This window comes from Nannospalax galili, unplaced genomic scaffold (genome assembly GCF_000622305.1).
Source record: "Nannospalax galili isolate Female #2095 unplaced genomic scaffold, S.galili_v1.0 scaffold238, whole genome shotgun sequence".
In the NCBI taxonomy this organism is placed as follows: domain Eukaryota; kingdom Metazoa; phylum Chordata; class Mammalia; order Rodentia; family Spalacidae; genus Nannospalax; species Nannospalax galili.
In genome coordinates, this window is record NW_008341888.1 from 904,597 (window position 1) to 910,350 (window position 5,754).

Sequence of the window (5,754 nt, forward strand, 5' to 3'; positions counted from 1 at the left end):
CATTGGACGTCACCGCTGCCGCAGGCTCACACGAGTAAGCCTCCTGTGCCTGGAAGCCTCCACATTCCTGTGTTCATGAACCAGCCCTGGCTCTTACAATCTTTCCTTAATGGTCCCTGAGTCGTGGGTGAGGTTCCACATAGGAGTCCCATCCTACACTCTACAGTCCCTTATTCTCCAAAACGTGGCCAGTTGTGGCCTTCTGTGTGTATCACACTCTGATGTACATGGAAGCCTCACTGGTAAGAGTTGGGGAGTGCGTTAGCCCTCTCTAAACCTTTATTCCCCTACGTTCCATGAACCTTGTTTGTAGAGATTTGACTGCAGATGTGGCACCTAGTATTTTGCATCTCCTAGGTATATGTTCTCTGTGCCTGACCAGATGTGCAACTCTTCAGTAGCCTCCATCTGTTGCAAAAAGAAAGTTCTTTGATGAGTGCTGTATGGCATGTTTGTCACTTTAAGAGAAGTCTCTTCTATCTGGCACTGCATTCTGTACCAAGCAGCTCCTAGGTATACATATGTATTAATGTTCAGACACTCTGTGCATTTCTCATAGGGTTTCTAGGGCATCACTTTTCCCTTTAGGTTTCCTAGCCCCTGAGATTCACTCATCTCTACTCTTTTTCTCCCATCCAGACTCCCTCCTCCCTCCTTCCTAGTCACAGTGTCCCAATTTTCCCCACCCTCCCCCCAATACCTCCCAACTCCCACCATCTTTCCTTTCCTGATTTCTCTTGTTCCCCCACACCATGGTCCCTTGCATATCCCTCCCTCCTCTCCTCCCTGCCAATTATTCCCACTTTGTCCACCTCCCTCAGGTAACATCCATTCCCTACTATCTCTCTTTTCAGGTTGTTTCTTTTCCTTTACCTCCATGTGTCCTTTGCCCTTACCTGGCTCCTGGTGTTACATCAGAATTTATATACTCGCATATAAGGGATTGGTGCTACAATCCACAAATGAGGGAAAACATACATCACTTGCTTGTCTGTGTTTGTTACTTCACTTAGTGTAACACTCTCTAGTTCCATCCATTTACCTGCAAAACTCATAATTTCATCTTTTCTTACTGCTGAGTAGAACTCCATTGAGTAGATGTACCACACTTTCATTAACCATTCGTCAGTTCAGAGACATTTAGGTTGTTTCCATTTCTTAGCTATTATGAAGAGAGCAGCAGCAAACAAGGATGTACAGTACGATGGAGCCTTTGGGTATATGCCAAGGAGTTGTATCACTGGATCATATGGTAGGTGCTGCTGGGTGAGGAAGAGTATGATTTACATACAACCACTGGATGGGCTGACTAGACTCCAGTGGTCACATTTACACTGAAGGACATTGGGGTGCAAACACCTGAATGAACAGGACTCAGCATGTATAGCACAGTGCATAGGGTTTGGTGGGGGGATAGAAGGAGGCATGGATTGGGGAGGGGATCTGGATTTGAGTAGGAAATGTATGAAAATTTAAAAGTGCAGTAAAAAAGATGGAGAAAAACTCAAAGCACCCCCATTGAAATCAGGAATGGGACAGGGCTGTTCATTATCCTGACTCCTTCCGAAACATAGTGCTTGATGTCCTACCTACAAAAATAAGACAAGAGGAATAAATTAAAGGTACAAATAGGAAAATAAGAAGTCAAATTATCCCTATTTGCAGATGATATATTATACATAAGAGATTCCAAAAGTTTCACTAGAAAATTTCTAGAAATTATTGACACTTTCAACAAATTGGTCACAAATAATAATCAACTTATAAAAATTGATAACTGTTCTACATATCAATTAAAAGCATGCTAAGAAAGAGATCATGGAAACACTGCCAACACTGCCATTCACAATAGCTTCCAAAATAAACTAGGAATAAACCTAACAAAGGAGGTGAAACACCAGTACAATGAAAACTTTAAACCTCTGAAGAATGAAATTGAAGAAGACTCTAGAAGATGGAAAGACTTGACATGCTCATGAATTGGTACAATTAGTATTGTGAAAAATGACCATTCTACCAAAAGCAATATATAAATTCAATGGAACCCCAATCAACATCACCATAACATTCTTCATAGAACTAGAAAAACATTTTGAAAATTCATATGTGAGCAAAAAAATACCCTGAATAACAAAAACAATCCTGAGCAAAAAGAACAATTCTGAGTGGTTTGCCATACCATATTTCCAGCTATATCATAGAGCTATAGTAATTAAAACAGCATGCTAATGACAGAAAAACAGACATGAAGGATTCACTGTTTAAGAGCACTGGCTGCTCTTCCAGAGCACCCAGGTAGGGTTCCCAGCATCCACATGGTGGCAGGTAACTGTAACTCCAGATCTGATGCCCTCTTCTGGTCTCTAGAAGCTTTGCATGCATGTGGTACACTTAAATACATGAAGACAAAACACTCATACACATAAAATAAAAGTAAAACAAAACTGAAAGCAGATATATACATTAATGGAACAATTTAGAACAACTAAACATAAGTGAATATACTTATGGCCATCTCATATTTGACAAAAATGTCAAAAATACACTGGACAAAAGACCACATCTGTAACAAATGGTGCTGGAAAAATTGGATGTCCACATGTAGAAGAATGAAATTAGAACCATATCTATCACCCTGTGCAAAATCAACTTCAAATAGGTTAAGGGTCTCAATGTGAAACGGAACTGTTGAAATTGCTAAAAGAATGCATAGGCAGTACCCTACAAGATGCAGATGTAGGAAAGGACTTTCTGAATAAGATTTCATTTGCTCAGGAATTATGGCCAACAATTTTCAAATGGTGCCTCATAAAACTAAAATGTTTCTGTACAGCAAAAGAAACAATAAACTGAGTGAAGAGGAAGCCCATACAGTAGAAGCAAATCTTTGCCAGCTGTACGTTGATAGAGGATTTATATCCAGAATATACAAATAACTTTTAAAAACAACGAATCACAAAAATAAATGACTCAATTAAAATGTTATGGATCCAAACAAAGAATTCTCAAAAGAAGAAATAAAAATGGCTAAGAAATATCTTTAGAATCATATGAGCAGGTTCCCAAGAGCTTGTAGGTCTCTGTTTCCATATGGTCATGCACCTCCTCCCTGACTCTTACAGTCTTTCTGCCCCTTCTTTCATGATGGTCTCTGAGCCTTGGGTGGGTGAAGTTTAATAAAGGAATCCTGTCCAATGACCATCACTCAGCAGACTCTTGGCCGTTTGTAACCTTTTGTGTTCCTGACCCTCCACTGCATGAGGGAGCTTCATATTGAGAACTGAGAAATTCATTAGTGTCCTCTTTTTTATCCCTGTTCTATGTTCCATGAGCCTTAAGTATAGAGGCAACATTGTAGATGTGTCATATGAGTCTATAACAATGATGTCAGCATACACAAATCCCATGAGAACTTGGGTAGACAATAACCCAGCATAGAGCTGGGAAAAAGTACAGCAGACCTCAGTCTTATCTGAAGGAATATTGGCAACTGATTGCTGCTGGACGAAGAGCTGATATTCCTAAAACAAGCAACTCTATATAGGCTGACTAGACTCAATGGATGTACTTGCACTAGGGAACAGCTGGGGAAACTGACAACCCAGTGGACCTTAACAGGAATGACAGAGGATATGGGCTCCAGTGGGGGTGGAGGGGGCTATGGGAGGGTGCCAGTGGGGATGGGCGTATAAAGATGATTAAGATTGGGGCTGGGGAGATGGCCCAGTGGTTAAGAGCACTGACTGCTCTTGCAGAGGCCCCAGGTTCGACTCCCAGCACCCACATGGCAGCTACGAACCATCCTTAACTCCAGTTCCAGGGGAATCTGAAGCCCTCTTCTGACCTCTGCAACACTGCATGATATGGGTGCACTCACATACATGCAGGCAATGCAAAAAAAAATCAGGTTTGCTTTGGCTATCTTCAGTCTTTTTCCCTTTCTGACGAAGTGGTTTTTTCCTGTCTTTCTGAGACACGGTCTCTCTGTAGCCCCAGCTGTCCTGGAACTCACTGTGTAGACCAGGCCTTGAACTCACAGAGATCTGCCTGCTTCTGGCTCCCAAGTGCTGGGATTAAAGGTGTTCACCACCACATCTGGCCCAATAAAATATTTTTTAAAAGATGATTAAGATTATTTGAAATGTTCTGTATGAAATACACAAACAATTCAATTATATATATATATATGAACTATGTTTAAAATGTGGTTAACATTCTTAGTAATCAGGGAGATACAAATTAAAACTACTTTAAGATCTCGTCGTATCCTAGTTATAATGGCTAAGATTAATAAAACAACTGACAACAAATGCTAATGAGTATGCAAAAGAAAGGGAACTCTTATTCACTCTTGGCGGGATAGCAAACTAGTGCAGTCACTATGGAAATGAGTGTGGAGAACTCTCATAAAGCTAAAAATTGAGGACCTAACCAGTCAAATTGGCACCTATCCAGTCAACCAAGGCCATGGTGTATGCCCATCCAAGTATAGCATCATCAATGAAACAGGTGTTATTAAATTGTACTTATTGTTACAGCTTACAGACAAGCAGCTACAGCATCACAATTGGTATAGAGTTTGGTGCTAAAACGATAATAATTGATGGGAAACAGATAAAACTCCAGATACAGAATACGGCAGGGCAGGAGTCCTTTCCTTCTACTACAAGTTTGCATTAAAGAGGTGGAGCAGGAACTTTAATAGTGTATGATATTACAAGGAGACACATTCAACACTTGACAAACTGGTTAGAAGATGTCTGCTAGCATTCTAATTCAGGCATGGTCATTATGTTTATGGAAATAAAGTGATTTAGAATCTAAGCAAGTCATAGAAAGAGAAGATGAAGTATTGCATGAGAAAATGGACTTATTTTCATGGGAAGTTCTACCAAGACTACATCCAGTACAGAAGAGGCATCTATTACACAGCAAAAGAAATTTATGGGAAAAAAATCCAAGGGGTCTTTGGCATTGATGAGGTAAATTGCATTAGAATTGGCCCTCAGCATGCTGCTACCAAGTCAACATATGCAGGCAATTAGGGAGTTCAGTCAGCAGGCCAAAAAGACAGCTGTTGAATCTGTTTTTAGCATCTGGCCACTCTGTGGAGCTACACAACCTGTGACCAACCCTCTTTCCTCATTCTCAGCTGAGATGTGAAACTATTTGAAATGGATTTGTCACAAGACATTCTAATCCCTCAGATTCTTGTTTAACTTTGAATAAATGTTTAATGTTCACTTTTAAAAGACAGATTTTGGAGATTATATTCATATATATTTTTTCACTTGATTTACAGGTCAATTGATGTGATTATTTTGTTAAATGTTGTCTTTTGCCCTTAACTACAAGCTGAATAAGTTGAATTGTGTTAAACATTGCAAAGCCATCTCAAGTATTTTAAATCAGTTTGTGTAGTTAGGTTTCCCAACACCTATGGTTAGCTAATGTTTAAGGTGATAGGACTATCCTCAAAAAGTTTGTCAATTTTCAAGGCTATAAAGAAAGATAGAAGGACTCTTTTAATTACATATTTATCATTTACTTTCTGTGTATAAAGTGTAATAAGCCTGCTTGGGTGTAATTTGCGAAGCTAGAATTCTTTAATGCATTTGCATGAATTCTATACTTTCTAGAGCTTAAAGCTAGAGGAATTGATAGGAAGTGTTTGAACACTGATTTTTAAACTTTCTGATATTGTTAACAAGCATGTTCATCTTTGCTAGTCACTAGTCCAAGAAAAATAGTTTT

General features: G+C 39.5%; 1 pseudogene; it reads left to right on the forward strand.

Annotated features, from left to right (window-relative positions):
- The first annotated feature begins 227 nt into the window (after positions 1-227).
- LOC103737849 lies at positions 228-5,045 on the forward strand (annotated as a pseudogene).
- The last annotated feature ends 709 nt before the right edge of the window (positions 5,046-5,754 follow it).